Genomic DNA, 17,565 nt, shown 5'->3' with positions numbered 1-17,565 from the left:
CCAAAGCAGGAGGCTGAGGCGGCCTCAGAGAAAAATCAGGGCTATGATGACAGCCTCCTCCAAGCTGGCACAGTGCCTGCCCCAGCAGCTTCAGGTGGTCACCCCTGCCCTCCTGGCCAGGCCAGTGGCCTGCTGCCCCTCTGCCTGCCAAGACCCAGACCGTCCCACCTCCACAGGCACTTTCTTCTCTCAGACCCTGGGTCAGAACCCCTGGAGGACAGCCTGCCATGCAAGACCACTTAGCAAAGAAGCTAAGTGACTTACCCAAGGTTAAGTGACTTTATAGATGAGGAAACTATTCAAGCTCTATTAAGCCGAAAGGCCATAGAAGGGGTATAGGGAGGGGAGAGAGGGAGTAATGACTCATATCCAGCTCTCCTGACTAGAGCATGGTCTCCTTCCACTCTGTGCTTCCAAACCACCCGACAGTTGGCTGCATGGCCCATGGCCACTTCTGCACAGCCCTGCAACGCCCTGCACTCAAAATGTGGTCCATGCACCAGCAACAAAAATCAGCATCAGCATCACCTGGGAGTTTGTTAGAAACAGAAACTTAGGCCCAACTCAGCCCTACTGATTCAGCATCTGCATATTTTCTTCTTTTCTTTTTTCTTTTTTTTTTTTTAAACAGGGTCTCACTCTGTCACCCAGGCTGGTGTGCAATGGCACCAAAATGACTCACTGTGGCCTCAACCTCCCAGGCTCAAGTGATCCTCCTGCCTCAGCCTCCTGAGTAGCTAGGACTACAGGCATGTACCGCCACACTTGGCTAATTTTTAAATTTCTTTTGTACAGACAGGGTCTCGCTATGTTGCCCATGTTGGTCTCAAGCTTCTGGACTCAAGTGATCCTCCCACCTTGGCCTCCCAAAGTGCTGGGACTACAGGCGTGAGCCATTGCACCTGGCCTAGCATCTGCATTTTAACAGGATCCCCAGGTGATTCCTGTAGCCTTTCGTGTGTTTGAAAGGAACTGCTTGTGTGTTTCCAGTCCACAGCTTACTCTTGGAAGAGCCTGAACGACAAGACCTCCGCCCCCACAGCATTTCTCAGATAATGCCACATCCTGCCCATCCTGGGACATCGGACAAAGCAGTGGATTCTTTCAGTCTATGTCAGAGCGTCACAAACGTTAAGACACAGAATTGCCAAAGAGAAAATGGGATGAAATGAAACTCCTTGGACCCCTAACATGTCACTCAAATCAAGTTTATCTGCAAGGCACCTGCCATGTGCTAGATAGGACATTTCCATTTTGGTTTCTCCCTACCTAATGCCAAACTCCCAATATAGGTCTGGGGAGACAGTGGTGACAGACACTTGGTGGGTAGACCTCTAAACCACTGTGCCCAGGAAAAGCAGAGAGGACTCCAGAGGCTTCCAGTGATTAAGGAGCAAGCATGGGGAGGGGCAGAGCTGGGGTTGGGGCAAAGGTCCATCCAGCTGGAGGCCCCAGCCTGAGCTCTCTGCCCTGTTAAGCCCTAGTGCAGTTTGTCAGCTTCGGCATTATTGCCCTTTGGTGCCAGATAATTCTTTGCTGGGGGGTGGGTGGGTGCATTGTAGGATATTTGGCAGCATCCCTGGCCTCTGCCCATTAGATGCCAGTAGCGCTTCATCCCCCACAATTCCAGGTTGTGACAGCCAAATTGTCTCCAGACATTTTAAAATGTCTCCTGGGGGACAAAATTGCCCCCAGCTGAGAACCACTGATCTAGTAGAAAGGGCTGAATAGCAGAGATGGCACCCAGGGTCCTGCTCGGATCCAGCCCTGGAGTATTCTCAGGCAAGTAACTGGCTGGCCTCAGTTTCCCCTTCTGTGAACCAAGGCCTCCGTTTTTTAGAAACATCTCAGCTCTAATGTCATGGGAGTCCAGAATTCACTCCTCTGTTCCCCCCACTTCACCAATGGATGTCCCTCCCATCTGCCTGCTCAGCATTTTGGGGGCCTCCTGTAAGTCCCCCCACACCCCCCACATCTGCCTACTTAGCATTTGGGGGGCCTCCTGTGAGCCCCCCACATCTGCCTGCTCAGCATTTTGAGGGCCTCCTGTGACCCCGTCCTCTGTCTTCACCCACCCCTTAGGCACCCCCTTTTCCCAGGACCCAGCTCTGCCTCCTTGGTCTTTTTCCAGACAGAGGAGAGCTCTGCTTGGTTCCCCTCTATCACCCTCCACCCACAAACTAACATGTCTAAAATTAGCCACTTCACTCCCCACATCTTCCCAGGAAGCCGAATACCCCTTAGGACTAGTCACTATCCCTCCCTCCCTCCCTAGCCCTCTAAATCTTCTCCCCGTTTCCTGCTCACCCAGCCCCTCCTTTCTCCAGCTGTCCTAGGACAAGGCTTTACTACCAGATGCCCAGATCACGGGTGGCCACAGGACATTAGGAGAAAATGCAGCAGATTCTCTGGGTGCTGATCCCCACTCTGCCATTTGCTGGCTGTGACTGTGGGCAAGTAACTTCATCTCTCTGACCCTCAGTCTCAGTCTCTGAAATGGGAATAACATCAGATTCGTGTGAATAACTAATAAGAGACTTTGTGTAAAGCCCTGGAATGCAAGAAAAGCCTGTATGTGACACCTATCAGCAGCAGCAGCACGACAGGCCCACTCATGCAAGCTGGTCCTGTGGGCACTGCAGGTCATACTCTGATGAACTGTCCCCACCAGCAGTCGAGAGTTTGGATTTCTTTTATTTATTTATTTTTTCGAGATGGAGTCTCACCCTGTTGCCCAGGCTGGAGTGCAGTGGTGCAATCTCAGCTCACTGCAAGCTCCGCCTCCCGGGTTCATGCCATTCTCCTGCCTCAGCCTCCCGAGTAGCTGGGACTACAGGCGCGTGCCACGACGCCCGGCTAATTTTTTGTATTTTTAGCGGAGGCGGGGTTTCACCGTGTTAGCCAGGATGGTCTTGATCTCCTGACCTCGTGATCCACCCGCCTCAGCCTCCAAAGTGCTGGGATTACAGGTGTGAGCCACCGCGCCCAGCGGAGTTTGGACTTCTTAACTTGGCATTCAAGGCTGTGCACAATGGTGGTGCAACTGTTTGCCAAATGTGCATGTGTGCTCCAGGCAGGCCTCACACCCCACCTTGGGGATGTTCACAGGCCTTCCAGGCTAGATTACAACTCCAGCACAGGGAAGCCAGAGCAAGCTGCCCTAGGACTGAGCTCTCAGCCCTCGGGGCTCCCAGATTTGGGTGGATGACGGGTGTGGCTCTCCACCGAGGACCAGACCCAGCAGGAGAGTAAGCACTCCTAGTACCCCAGGAGAGAGAAAGCGCCACCCCAGCTCCCAGCAGCTACAGCATCTGACCTGCCCAGTCTCAGGGAAAGCAAGGCAAGGGCCAGACACTGTTTTGCACCTGAGGACACTGGGTACCAGAGAAAGTGGCTGTCCTCCTCAAGGTCACACAGTCAGGCTGGGGTAAAGCTGGGCCAGCCTCCCCTGGGAGGTTTCGGCGTTTGTCTCCTCGCCAGACTCTACGTTTTGGGTGTCCAGGGGGCCTGCAGCCGCTGGGCCAGGGAGAGAGGGACGAAATGAGGCCGGCCCCTCCACCCCTGCGTCCCCATCTTATAGCTAGAGGTGGACCCAGGCCCGCGGACAGGAAGGAAGGAATGTCGGATGGCAGGACAGATGGGCAGGGCGGGAGGGGAGAGGGTCATCTCTTCCCCGGCCCGAGGTGGGCCCTACCTGAGGAGCTGCCCACTGGAGCTCCTGGACTCAGAGCCGCCGCCTCTACCTGCGTGCACAGGCTCCACAGGTGAGTGTCTTCGGCCCTCAGTCACTTGGCGCTTCCGGGTCCTCTAAGACAGGGTGAGATCACGGCTCCACTCCTTCCACGATCCTAGTGCGGCCTCCACAGGCTCCAATCTGCCCAGGCTCCACTCCCTGAAAAGACCCCGCCCCCCCGCTCCGATCCACGCCCAGGGCGCCCTTTGGCCTCTGAGGCGGGGGCGGGGCCAGACATCAGGCCCCGCCCACCATGCCCCGCCCCAAGTCCTTGTGCCGCAGCCTGCCCCACCTCCAGAAAAGTGTGGATTTCGGGACCGGGCGGACCTGGCTCCTCCCAGATTTGCTTCCAGCTTGCTGTGTGATCTTGGGTGAATTACTTCCCCAATTTGATCCCATTTCCTGTTTTGTCAAGGGGGGGGAAGCCGCCTTGCAGGATTTTCGAGATGACATGAAATGACTGCGCGGCTCCTGGCGCTCAAACGTCCCCTCCTGGGGGCAGCTTTTCCTGAGCCCTCCCGTATCTCCCAGACTGGACAGGCCCCTCGCGTCATCTGTTCGCATAGCTCATAGTTATAATTTCATATTTGCTTGAATGACTACTTGATTAATGTCTGTCTCTTCATTTAAATTTGAACTCTGAGAGCAGGTCATGTACATCCTTACACCCCAGCGCTTATCAGTACGTTGCCTGACAAACACCAGGCGCTCCATAAATGCCCGCTTCTTCATTCCATCCCTGGGACGTTCTGGTCGAGCGGCAGCGGGATCAATACCGCCACTGGCCAGGAGAGGGCAGACGATGATCAGCCTTCTCGCCCAGTCGCGCTCCCTCCCTGTCTGCAGGCACCGCGGGAGGGGACAAGGTGAGCCCAGGGGCGCCGAGGCCCGCGGAAGGTCCATTCACTCTCGTGCCTTGGGCGACGCCCGGGCTGGAAACGGCTTTTTCCTCTTGAATCTGTGGTTCGCGGCTTTCCTGGACCAAAGACCTTTCCAACACCCTATGGCCCCTGCAAAGAAGCTGCTCTGAGAAGGACCTGGAGATGAAGTAGTTTGTTCTAAAAGAGGGAGAGCACCGAGGAAAGGCTTGGCGGAGCAGCAACAGCGACGAGCCAGGCTTAGAAACGACTGGGCGGTGAGGAGGAGAGGAGAGGTAGCTGCCATTATTCTGACTCAGGGTGACAGAACCTGTTTGGAAGTGACTCGCCTCAGTTGTCCTCATTTTGGCAGAAGTCATTCAGTATCAGTCCTGATTCCAGGTAGTGCCTGGCTGCTATCTCAGAAGAACCCTGTTGGGAGCAGAGCTATGTCAAGGTGGCTAGGAGGGCAGCGTCATACATACCATTTTCTGTAACATCAGGAAATCCCTGAAGGGAATCTGAGAAGGAAGGAAGGGGAGGTCACAGGCTGGGGCTATAGATGCCTAAGTCAACTTACCTCTTTGAGCCTCAATTTCATCTGCAAAGGTGGTGATAAAAGCTACCTTGCAGGATTCTACTGTGAGGATTTACAGGATGAATTAAATAAATGGTTCTCAATCTTGACTGTGTGTTAGAATCACTGTGCGCTAGACGAATACTGATGCCCTGGATACTGGGCATTTAAAAACCTCTCCAGTTGGTTGTAATGTACAACCAAGGCTGAGAAATACTGAGCCAAATTAAATGCTGAGCACAGCGCCAGGGCACACACTAGGCATTCAGGAGTGTTTATCACATATTTATTTTTATTTAAAAATTTTTTGTATCACACACTTTTTAAAGATGGAGCACAAATTGTTTTCATTGTTCATTGTTAGAGGAAAAAAAGTTGATATAAAGGTTGTTGCAGAAATTGCATTTCTGGCCCTGGTGCAGTGGCTCACGCCTGTAATCCAAGCACTTTGGGAGGCAAAGGTGGGCGGATAGTCTGAGGTCAGGAGTTCGAGACCAGCCTGGCCAACATGGTGAAACCCCTTCTCTATTTTTTTTTTTTTTTTTTTTTGAGACGGAGTCTTACTCTGTTGCCTAGGCTGGAGTGCAGTGGCACGATCTCTGCCCACTGCAAGCTCCGCCTCCCGGGTTCACGCCATTCTCCTGCCTCAGCCTCATGAGTAGCTGGGACTCTACAGGCGCCTGCCACCACGTCCGGCTAATTTTTTGTATTTTTAGTAGAGACGGAGTTTCACCGTGTTAGCCAGGATGGTCTCGATCTCCTGACGTCGTGATCCGCCCGCCTTGGCCTTCCAAAGTGTTGGGATTACAGGCATGAGCCACCGCGCCTGCCCCCCTCCCCCATCTCTATTAAAAATACACTTTTTAGTAGAGACGGAGTTTCGCCATCTTGGCCAGGCTGGTCTTGAACTCGACCTCGTGATCCACCCGCCTGGACCTCACAAAGTGCTGGGATTACAGGCATAAGCCACGGTGCCCGGTCACACCTAGCTAATTTTAAAAAAATTTTTGTAGGGATGGGTGTCTCACTATGTCACCCAGGCTGGTCTCGAACTCCTGGACTCAAGCAATCCTCTTGTCCCTGCCTCTCAAAGTCCTGAGAATACAGGCATGAGTCATTGCATCCACCCTATGTGCTTTGTTAACCACAGACCCAGCGGTTAGTGACTGTGCCCCTCTACTTTCTTGCTGGGTGAACCTGGCATGAGGTGAGAGGGCCCCTCACCCAGGCCTGTAGCTGTGATCACTCAGAGCAGCAAGACTGGCTTCTGGGAGCAGCTCATCATCACTCCTGGTGGCTTTGTTGAAGGTGGGAAGGGAGGCAGTGGACCCTGGGGCTGGGTCTCCCACTGCATGCAGGACTAAGCGCTGGGGGGCAGGCAACGGGTATCTGGTTGGGATTGCCAGATTTAGCAAATAAAAATAAAGGACACTCAGGTAAATCTGAATTTCAGATACACAGCAACTGCTTTTTAGTATAAGTATACCCAAGCAATATTTGGGACATATTTATACTAAAAGAAAGTATTGGCCGGGCGCAGTGGCTCAAGCCTGTAATCCCAGCACTTTGGGAGGCCGAGACAGGCGGATCACGAGGTCAGGATATCGAGACCATCCTGGCTAACATGGTGAAACTCCATCTCTACTAAAAAATACAAAAAACTAGCCGGGCGAGGTGGCGGGCGCCTGTAGTCCCAGCTACTCGGGAGGCTGAGGCAGAAGAATGGCGTGAACCTGTGAGGCGGAGCTTGCAGTGAGCCGAGATCTGGCCACTGCACTCCAGCCTGGGCGACAGAGCGAGACTCCGTCTCAAAAAAAAAAAAAAAAAAGAAAGAAAGTATTCATCTGAGATTGAAATTTAACTGGGCATACTTTGTCTTCTTTGCTAAATCTGGCAACCCTATGTCTAGCCAAACAGCCAAGTCTCCAGCACGTGGGACTTGCTGCCAGCAATGGCCTCCTGCCCCATATTGCCACATTCAGCTTCCACCTGTCACTGTCCTGCTCCAGAACTGTGCGTGGCTCCCAGTTGCTTCGACAGGACACTCCCTGGCTGCTGTGCTGGGCCTTGACTCTTCTGCCAGCCCAGCTGACCTGCTTGGGCCCTTTCCCATCTCTGCTCCTGTTCATGCTTTCCCTGCCTGCCATGTCTCCTGCCTACTCCCAGGAGGAATCACTAACACACACTGAGCGCCTACTGGGTGCATGAGTTCTTCATTTGCATTATCTCATTGGATTCTCATAAAACCCAGAATGGTGGGGACAGTAGTTAACCCCATTTTATCAGTGAAGAAACTGACACCCTGAGATCGTGATTTGTGTGATCTCGGTTCACCGCAACCTCTGCCTCTCAGGTTCAAGCAATTCTCCCGTCTCAGCCTCCCAAGTAGCTGGGGTTACAGGCACGTGCCGCCACGCCTGGCTAATTTTTGTATTTTTAGTAGATACGGGATTTCACCATGTTGGGCAAGCTGGTCTCAAACTCCTGACCTCAAGTGATCCACCCATGTTGGCCTCCCAAAGGTGCTGGGATTACAGGCGTGAGCCACCGTGCCAGGCTAACAGTGATTCTTTTTTTTTTGAGATGGAGTCTCGCTCTTTCACCCAGGCTGGAGTGCAGTGGCGCAATCTTGGCTCACTGCAACCTCTGCCTCCCAGGTTCAAGTGATTCTCCTGCCTCAGCCTCCTGAGTAGCTGGGATTACAGGTTTACAGGTTCATGCCACCATGCCCATCTAATTTTTGTATTTTGAGTAGCGGTAGCTTCACCATGTTGGCCAGGCTGGTCTCAAACTCCTGACCTCAAGTGATCCGCCCACCTTGGCCTCCCAAAGTGCTGGGATTACAGGCGTGAGCCACAACACCTGGCCCCAACAGTGATTCTTAAAGTGTGGTCCCTGGACCAGCAGAAGCACTTGGGAACTTGTTAGAAATATCAATTCTCAGGCCCTGCCCCAGACCTATTGAATCAGAAGCTCTGGGGGTAGGGCCCAGAATCTGTATTTTAATAAGTCCCTCCCGGCCTGCACCGCCAGGTGATTCTGATGCTCACTCTAGTCTGAGACCTGCTGCTGTAAAAGATAAAGTGACTACAGACTCTCCCATCCCAGCAGAGGAATAGAGGACAACAGGGTGATTGCATTCTTCCTAAGCACCATGCCTGGGCCAGGCACTGGAGATGCTGCAGCAGCCCCACAGTCTTAAAGGATGGGGAAGGGAGGGGAAGAACAGACCAGCAACCAGGGAATTGCAATATAAGATGATGAAACCTGAGGTGGGGCAAGCCCACAAGCCCTTAGTGGGGTGGGAAGGGTCAGAGAATACATTCCAGAGAGTAGAAAAATAAGTTGGAATTAGGTGAAGACAGGTGAGCACAGCGTTCCAGGTGCAGGGACTCATTTGAGCCACCTGGGGGTAGTTCAGGTTGGGAGGTTGGGAGGGGGTGGGGGGTATAAAGTCCCTGCCCTCAGAGCGAAGGAAGACGCTGTAGTGGGTGCTGAGGGGAAGTCTCTAGTTTCCAGGTGGAGTGAACACTGGGGAAGCTGGAAATTGGGGTGTGAAGAGAGACCCAGGAGGTGCCAGGCCTCCCCGCTTCCTTCAATCCAGGAGCTTTTCTCTCAAGACATCTGCTCAACCCCCAGCCCTGTCAGCGGGCAGTGGACAGGTACGTGGTTGCGAGGTCGGGGCTGCCGGGTGCAAGCGCAGCTCCTTCCTGGGCTAGGGAGAGATGGAGTCGGGGGAGCAGCCCCGTCCGCCCCCAGCCGGAGAGGTTCCTGCTCCGTGTCCCTGGTTGGGTTGCTTTTGCCTTCCTTGTTTCCTTCTTCTGAGGATGTGACCAGAACTGTGCACAGTCACTGGGGGCCTCTCCTCCCAGCCAATGCGGACAGGTCCTGGATGGTATCGGGGACCTTCAGGCTGGAGGGCAGGAGACTTCTGTTGCCATCCCTAACTCCTGCCTCCTCTCGTGCCCGATGAGGAGTGACCCGGCTTGGCTAGATTGCTGCTGCGCAGTTCCCGAGTCCCGGAAGGACATAAATTTAGCAGCCTTTTTGGAATTTGTTTGTAATTTCTAGCCTGGAGAGGAATCCTGAAAGATCATTAACCAATGTATGAAGTGGAGCTTTCTGTAGCCTAAAAATCCCGACAGGATTTCCCGACTGCCCCATGGGCTTGACCCTCAACAAAAGGACCTCCTATTCTTTGTCGTCTTGGGGTGTACCTGCTACCCGCCCCTCCCCCGCCACCCTGCATCTGACATGTGGGCCATGTCTTCTGATGCTTTGCAACTCGAAGAGGATCTGGCACTGGGTTCTCCACTTAGATATTCAGAAATACTGTTGACAGAATATTAGTTTATGCTGGGCCTTGAACTATATATAGATGGGGTGTATATAGGAGGCAACAGGCGGTCTAAGTGGGTGGAAGTGGTGAAGGGATGGGTATTGAAGACAAAGCTAATGCAAGGAGATAACCTTGAATATGGGCAAAATCATGGGCACTGGGGAGCCATTAATGATTATTGAGCAGGAGAGTGATACAATATTGCTAGTCACTAGACGAGACCCTTTGTGTAAGTTGTACACACCATTTGCCTTCACTGTCCTGCCCCTTCTCTGCCTGGACAGTTCTTCCCTCCCTCTGGCCACATGGTTGATGCCAACTCATTTTTCAGATTCCAGATCCATTGTTACTGTCTTCAGTGGCAGACAGACTCTAAGGTGGCCCCTGCATTTCTGCCTCTTGGTGTTCATGCCTTTGTGTAATTCCTTTCACTGAAGTGTGGGTAGGACCTATGACTTGGTTTCAACCAATAGAGTACGGCAAAGGTAATGGAATATCACTCCTGTGATTATGTTACATTTCATAAAATTCTACTTTGGCTGGGTGTGGTGGCTCACGCCTGTAATCCTAGCAGTTCAGGAGGCTGAGGCAGGAGGATTGCTTGAGCCCAGGAGATTGAGACTAGCCTGGGCAACGTAGTGAGACCCTGTCTCTACAAAAAATTTTTTAAAAAATTAGCTGAATGTGGTGGCACGTACCTGTAGTCTCAGCTACTTGGGGGACTGAGGTGGGAGGGTTGCTTAAGAGCAGGAGGTTGAGGCTGCAGTGAGCTGTGATGCTGTGACCATGCTGCTGTACTCCAGCCTGGGCGACTGAGCAAGACCCTATCTCCAAAAAGGAGGAAGTTGCATTTTATAATGACCATTTAGAAATGAATCCATAAAAGAAAAAAATCAGATCAGCGCTTTAATTATCAAAGTAGAGTAAAATTTAACAGAAGAAAGCCCTGTGATGTTTATGTTATCATGGTGCCTGTCTACGTTTTAATCCTTTTTTATTTTATTTTATTTTTTTAAAGATAGTCTCACTCTCTTGCCCAGACTGGAGTGCAATGGTGTGATCTCAGCTCACTGTAACCTCCACTTCCTGGGTTGAAGTGATTCTCCTGTCTCAGCCTCCCGAGTAGCTGGGATTACAAGCATGTGCCACATGCCTGGCTAATTCTTTGTGTTTTTAGTGGAGACAGGGTTTCACCATGTTGGCCAGGCTGGTCTCAAACTCCTGGCCTCATGTGATCCACCCGCCTCAGCCTCCCAAAGTGCTGGGATTACAGATGTGAGCCACTGCACCCGGCCTTAATCCTAAAACTAATAATTTCGGGATTAAAATGTACACAGGCACCATGATAGCATTTAAGGCTCGGCTTTCCTCTGTGCAGTGAGAAACAGACCCCCAAGACCAGTGTGAAAGTGATGAAAATTAACTTTAACATGAAAAATTTTCATCCAGTTTTAGAAAAAGAAAACCTGACCTTCTAAAACATGAAATTTATTTGGGGTTTTTCTATGATTATAATAAGCTAGGAATAATTATATCTTAGAATTGAGTAGAAAAATGTACTAATTCTCTTGATAAATTTTAAAATACTAATTCTGTTAAAATCTTGATTGTGAAAGAACCTAGACACCTCACACTGAAAAAAATACCAACACACATAATATACACATTAATCACATACATAGACAGTCACGCAAATCTAAACTGGTGATTTTAGCAAGCTAGGCAAAATACCATATACACGTGAATATAAGATAATGCCAAGCCATGAGCATAAAATTAAGTCAGTGACTTTATTTTGAACAAGGAAGTGGCATAAGCAACTCAGAATGTGTCCCCTAACATAAGAGCTCTTCCCTCTACCACTTCCCACCTCAATGTATAATTTTGGGAGAAAAAAGTGGTTAACTAACTACCTGGTTAGTTATCTACTATTGCACCTTGTTACAAGGCAGGCATGACATCATGTCCAGATAGAACGTATAAGGAGACACATTTTGGGAGATGAAACTCTCATTTGGACTAAAGATGAGTGCAGGCACTAACACAGGGCTACTGAACCACTAGTCTTGATTGTATTAGACAAAACGAGGATGACTTGTCTTCATTTCCACAGTTGCTTCCATGTAAAAATCAGTTTTATAGCTCCTTTCATTAAAAAATATTCTGAGCCAGGCATGGTGGCTTGTGCCTGTAATCCCAACACTTTGGGAGGCCAAGTCAGGCAGATCACTTGAGGCCAGGTGTTTGAGACCAGCTTGGCCAACATGTTGAAATCCTGTCTCTATTAGCTGGGTGTGATGACGTGCACCTGTATACCAGCTACTCAGGAGGCTGAGGCATGAGAATCACTTGAGCCTGGGAGGTGGAGATTGCAGTGAGCTGGAATTACACCACTGCACTCCAGCCTGGGCAGCAGAGTGAGACTGTCTCAAAAAATAAAAATAAGACAAGAAACATTCTGATCAAATAATCTTGCAAAGGAAAGACAAGTTTATCATATAAAAGCAAAGGGAAAAATGATTTTGTGCTGGGTTATGTTTAAGACCTTCACAAAGCACACATTCTCAGGAAGCACTGCTATGCTGTCTGTGCCAGAAATTTCATGAACTGTCCCTGGACGTTGAAATGGTCAGTTGGCCCATTGTATGCTGTCCACACTGGGTCTCCCTGAACGGCCATATGGCCTTCATGTACTTATTTTCATGCAGCGTGAGGTGGTGATGAATTCCTGTGGGGAGGGTTATGTCACCTTTCTCCATGAAGATGTGGATTCACTTGTCCTTTATCTGTCATCCAAGTATCCACTGCCACCCAGGATGTAACAGATCTGATCAAGCGTAAATGCTCCTCATAAAACACCTTAATCTTTTCTTCCTCATTTGGTAGTTTATCTTTACACATGCTTATTATGTCTATCCAGGAGTAGCTTCTCTCTGAGTCTTTTCTAATTCTGGATTGTTCTCTTATTTGTCAGTGTCCAGCTTTAGTAGTGCCCCCTGAGCCGGCATGGCTGTTTCTGGCCCACTGGGTGGCGAGGGACTCGGGGTGGTGGGGCTGCCTCCAACCGTCTGGGAGCTCATCTATGTACTAGGTCTGCACCATGGCTGCAGATGCCAACAGGCAGAGGGGGGCTAGAGAGGGGAGGCTGCATGAAAGGGCTGCCACTGGGAGTGAGGAGCTGTTGTGGTTAGAACTCAAGGCTCTCAGGAGCTGGACAAAAGGTGGAAACTGTTATAGATGAGGAAAAGGAAATCAATTATTGAGTACACTTAAAAGTATACTTGCCGGGCATGGTGGCTCACGCTTGTAATCCCAGCACTTTGGGAGGCCAAGGCGGGTGGATCACGAGGTCAGGAGATCGAGACCATCCTGGCTAACATGGTGAAACCCTGACTCTACTAAAAATACAAAAAAATTAGCCGGGCGTGGTGGTGGGCGCCTGTAGTCCCAGCTACTCGGGAGGCTGAGGCAGGAGAATAGCATGAACCTGGGAGGTGGAGCTTGCAGTGAGCCAAGATCATGCCACTCCACTCAAACCTGGGTGACAGAGCGAGACTCTGTCTCAAAAAAAAAAAAAAAAAAAAAAAAAAGTATACTTGGTCAGATGCAGTGGCTCATGTCTGTAATCCCAACATTTTGGGAGGCTGAGATGGGAGGATCGCTTGAGCCCAGGATCTCAAGGTTACAGAGCTGTGATTACACCACTGCACTCCAGCCTGAGTGACGGTGTAAGACTCTACATCAAAAAAGGCACACTGGCTGCTTCCTTTGCCCAGAAGTTTCTTTCCCTAGATGCCTACCTGCCTGGCTCTCTCACTAACCTCAAGACCACACCAGTGTCCATGAAGTCTACCCTGACCATGCCCAGACACCTCTCCATGCTCTAATCTTTTCCAGTAGCCCTAACGGCTTCCTCGAGTGCTAATTTACTTTTTGAGGATGTCTGGTATGTGTGTGTCTCCCTCCAAAAGAATGCAGACCCCGTGAGGACAAGACATCTGATCTGTCTTCACTGACAGTTCCTAAGAACAGTCTGGGGCCGGGCATGTTGGCTCACGCCTATAATCCCAACAGTTTGGGAGGCCGACGTGGGTGGATCACTTGAGGCTAGGAGTTCAAGACCAGCCAGGCCAACATGGTGAAACCCTGTCTCTACCAAAAATACAAAAACTAGCCAGGTGTGGTGGTGCACTCCTGTAATCCCAGCTGTGGGGGAGGCTGAGACTGGAGAATTGCTTGAACTGGAGGTGGAGGTTGCAGTGAGCCAAGATGGTGCTGCTGCACTCCAGTGAATGAGACTCCATCTCAAAAAAACAAAAAGCATCTGGCACATAGTAGGTCTCCAATAAAGATTAGTGAGTGAAAGTCCACATCTTTGAATGTTTTGCCTGTATCATGAAGTTTCTGTCCCTTGGGGCTACCTCTTTCCCCAGTACTCTTGACCCTGCCCCAGGTGATATGACCTGTTGCCCAGTGTCTGCCTGATCAGTAGGGTCTTCCTAGGGTGCCAGCGTTTTGACCTCCATGTGTCCTTGCCAAATTGCCAGCAGGTGTGAAATATTAAACTCCAGCTGTTTTTGTTTTTGTAGGGCAAGAGGGTTAAAGAGGAAGGAGTGGGAAGAGGGGGAGATGAAGAGAGGAGCAATGGTCAGAGTGGAGGGGGTGGAAAGAGAATACAGTCACGGATTTCCCCACCCCATCAACTTCCCAAGCAGCTCAGAGTGGCAGCACAGCCGCGAGTGAGGGCTGCGCACCACATATCCGGAGCTGTGTGCCACGTGGCAGAAGCTGTCCGGTTGAGTCATGGGATGTACTGCTGCACTGCTCTAGAGTTTGGTGTGTAGAGTATTTTTGGTTTTTACAGTCCAGCTCTCTGTGTAATGACTTCCTTCCCGTGGCCTTGTTCATCGAGGTGTCCCTGAGCGACTAGCTGAGTCACAACATTCCTTGCAGCTTAAAACACTGACCCAAGGCAGTTTCTCCATGTAGTTGGGAACTTAGAAGGCTGCCAGGGAGTGCCCAGGGAAGACAGTCTGTAATGCTCCTGTCTCTAACCGGCACTCCTCCCCGAAAACATTTAACAAAGCAAGTTGAAAATACAGAAGAAATTCCGGCACCCCTCCCCGAAAACATTTAAAAAAGCAAGTGAAAATAGAGAAGAAATTCTATCTGTTAAGTCACTAGGAAATGGCCTCAGCCCCGCGACAATCTGAAGAGTAATTTTTCAGTGACCGTGAAGTCAATTTCAAATTGCATCGGGGCACCAGGAATCAACATCCATCCTCTCAGTGTTACTGCAACACAAAGGGTCTGAAACCCATGTGAAGAGATTGGACTAGTGGGAGTATAAACTTGCTCAGCCTTTCTATAAAATAAGCCAGTAGTTCTTAGTAAAACTAAGTATGCATAGGGCTCAGTAGTGTAGCAGTCTCACGCCTGGAAATATATTTTGAAGAAAGTTTGCTCAGATCCGCAAGAAGACAAGCGGGAGGTTATTTGTTACAGTATTAATGGCATACAGGAACTAGAGGCAAAGGAACTAGGGGATGAGTTAGTAAAATGTGGATACATACCTTGGAATTCTACATGAAATAGACGTAAAACAGCAGGGATAGAATTTACAGTGTTAAGTGGAAGAAAACAGTAAAAGAGATTTAAAATGCAAGGCCAGGCGTGGTGGCTCATGCCTGTTAATCCCAACACTTTGGGAGGTCAAGGAAGGGGGGCTGCTTGAAGCCAGGATTTTGAGATCAACCTGGGCAACAAAGCAAGAGGCTGTCTGTACAAAAAACATGTTTTTAATTGTCTGGGTATGGTGGTGCATGCCTGTAGTCCTAGCTACTCTGGAGGCTGAGGCAAGAGGATTGCTTGAGCCCAGCAGTTGGAAGCTGCAGTGAGCTATGATCACCACTACTGCACTCCAGTCTGGGCAGAGGAGTGAGACCCTGTCTCCATAAAAACAAAAAGGGTGGGGGGAGATTTAAAACAAGCTTTTTTTCAGTTATACTGAGGTATAATTGATGTATAATAAAACACATATCTAAAGTGTACACTTTGAGTTTTGATGTATGTACCTGTGAAATGATCACCACAATCAAGATAATACGTTCACACCCAAAATTATGAAGTTTCCATCACCCCCTAAATTATGAAGTAGGTGTCTATGTATTAAAACATGTTTAACAGATGTTTAGCAGCTGTTTAAAAAAGGTAAACAAGGCTGGGGGCGGTGGCTCACGCCTGTAATCCCAGCACTTTGGGAGGCCGAGGCGGGCAGATCATGAGGTCAGGAGATTGAGACCATCCTGGCTAACACGGTGAAACCCCATCTCTACTAAAAATACAAAAACTTAGCCGGGCGTGGTGGCAGGTGCCTGTAGTCCTAGCTACTTGGGAGGCTGAGGCAGGAGAATGGCATGAACCCAGGAGACGGAGCTTGCAGTGAGCCGAGATTGCACCACTGCACTCCAGTCCCGGCGACAGAGCGAGACTCCGTCTCAAAAAAAAAAAAAAGTAAACAATATGTGTAATACAATACCATATTTATAATAACAAATGTTGAGAAATCCTGAAAAAATCTGGAGGAACATACAATAAACTTAATTATGTTTATTGTTGAGAATCTTTCCAGAGCTGCATGGCCTTCTTGCTAATGTGCATTGCACCTCAGGAATTGCTTGTCCCATATCATGGCCTCCAGTGCCTGATGAAGGCTTAGCATGCTATAAATGGGTCATTATGACCCCCTAACTTTCAGTGACTTTATTAAAATAACCCTGTAGCTGGGTACGGTGGCTCATACCTGTAATCCTACCACTTTGGGAGGCAGAAGCAGGTGGATCACTTGAGCCAGTCTGGGCAACATAGTGAAACCCTGTGTCTACAAAAGAAAATACAAAAATTAGTTGGGCGTGGTGGTGCATTCCTGTAGTCCCAGCTACTCAGGTGGATCACTTGAACCTGGGAGGTTGAGGCTGCAGTGAGCCGTGATAGCAACAGTGCACCCCAGCCTGGGTGACAGTGAGCCCCTGTCCAAAAAAAAAAAAAAAAAAAAGTAACACTGAAGTCATCACAATGGATTCTAAGAGAAGGGTGGCCTGACCATAATAATGTTCTGTATCCCCACAACAGAGAGCTGTCAGTCACCCCCTTGAGCTCCATCACCTCCAAGGCCAATTTCTCTCCGCATCCCTCCACACAGGAGATATTCCAGTAGGGTGTTGGTTTTCTGTGCCTGGGTACAAAACGGTGATTCCCTAACTAGTTACTATGAAATCTGTCTTTATTACCACTCTTCCTGTGCGTCATAAGTAGAGGAGTGGTGGAGAATTGTGGGGGAGGGACATGTTTGGTTTTGTGTGGCTATGGGTTTTATAGAAAGGCAGTCTTAAGATGTGTGTCTGACTTCTCTGGCTTCACACTCGTTGCCAGATTCTTCCATGGTACTGTGCACAGCTATACTTCATTCATCTTCAGTGCCGTCTGTAGTGTTCCGCTGAGTGAATATACCACAATTTATTCCTTCTGTTACTGATGGGCATTTGGGTTGTTTCCAGCTTGGGGTTATTATAAATAATGCTGCTGTGAACATTCTTGTACATGTCTACTGCTGTATTTGGGCACGTGTTTCTCATGGGTGTGTATTTTGGAGCAGAATTTCTGGGTTATGAGCTATGCCTGTGCTTAACTTAATGCTGCTGGGCGCGGTGGCTCATGCCTGTAATCCCAGTACTTTGGGAGGCTGAGGCGGGTGGATCACGAGGTCAGGAGATCAAGACCATCCTGGCCAACATGGGGAAACCCCGTCTCTACTGAAAATACAAAAAATTAGCCAGGCGTGGCAGCGCACGCCTGTAGTCTCAGCTACTTGGGAGGCTGAGGCAGGAGAATTGCTTGAACCTGGGAGGCGGAGGCTGGGGCTGCAGTGAGCCAAGATCACGCCACTGCACTCCAGCCTGGGTGACAGAGCGAGACTCTGTCTCAAAAATAATAATAATAATAATGCCAAACTGTTTTCCAAAATGTTTACACAAGTGCACTCCCTTCAGCAATGTATAAG

Source organism: Piliocolobus tephrosceles, chromosome 20 (assembly GCF_002776525.5).
Source record: "Piliocolobus tephrosceles isolate RC106 chromosome 20, ASM277652v3, whole genome shotgun sequence".
NCBI lineage: Eukaryota > Metazoa > Chordata > Mammalia > Primates > Cercopithecidae > Piliocolobus > Piliocolobus tephrosceles.
Note: the sequence above shows the minus strand (reverse complement) of the source record.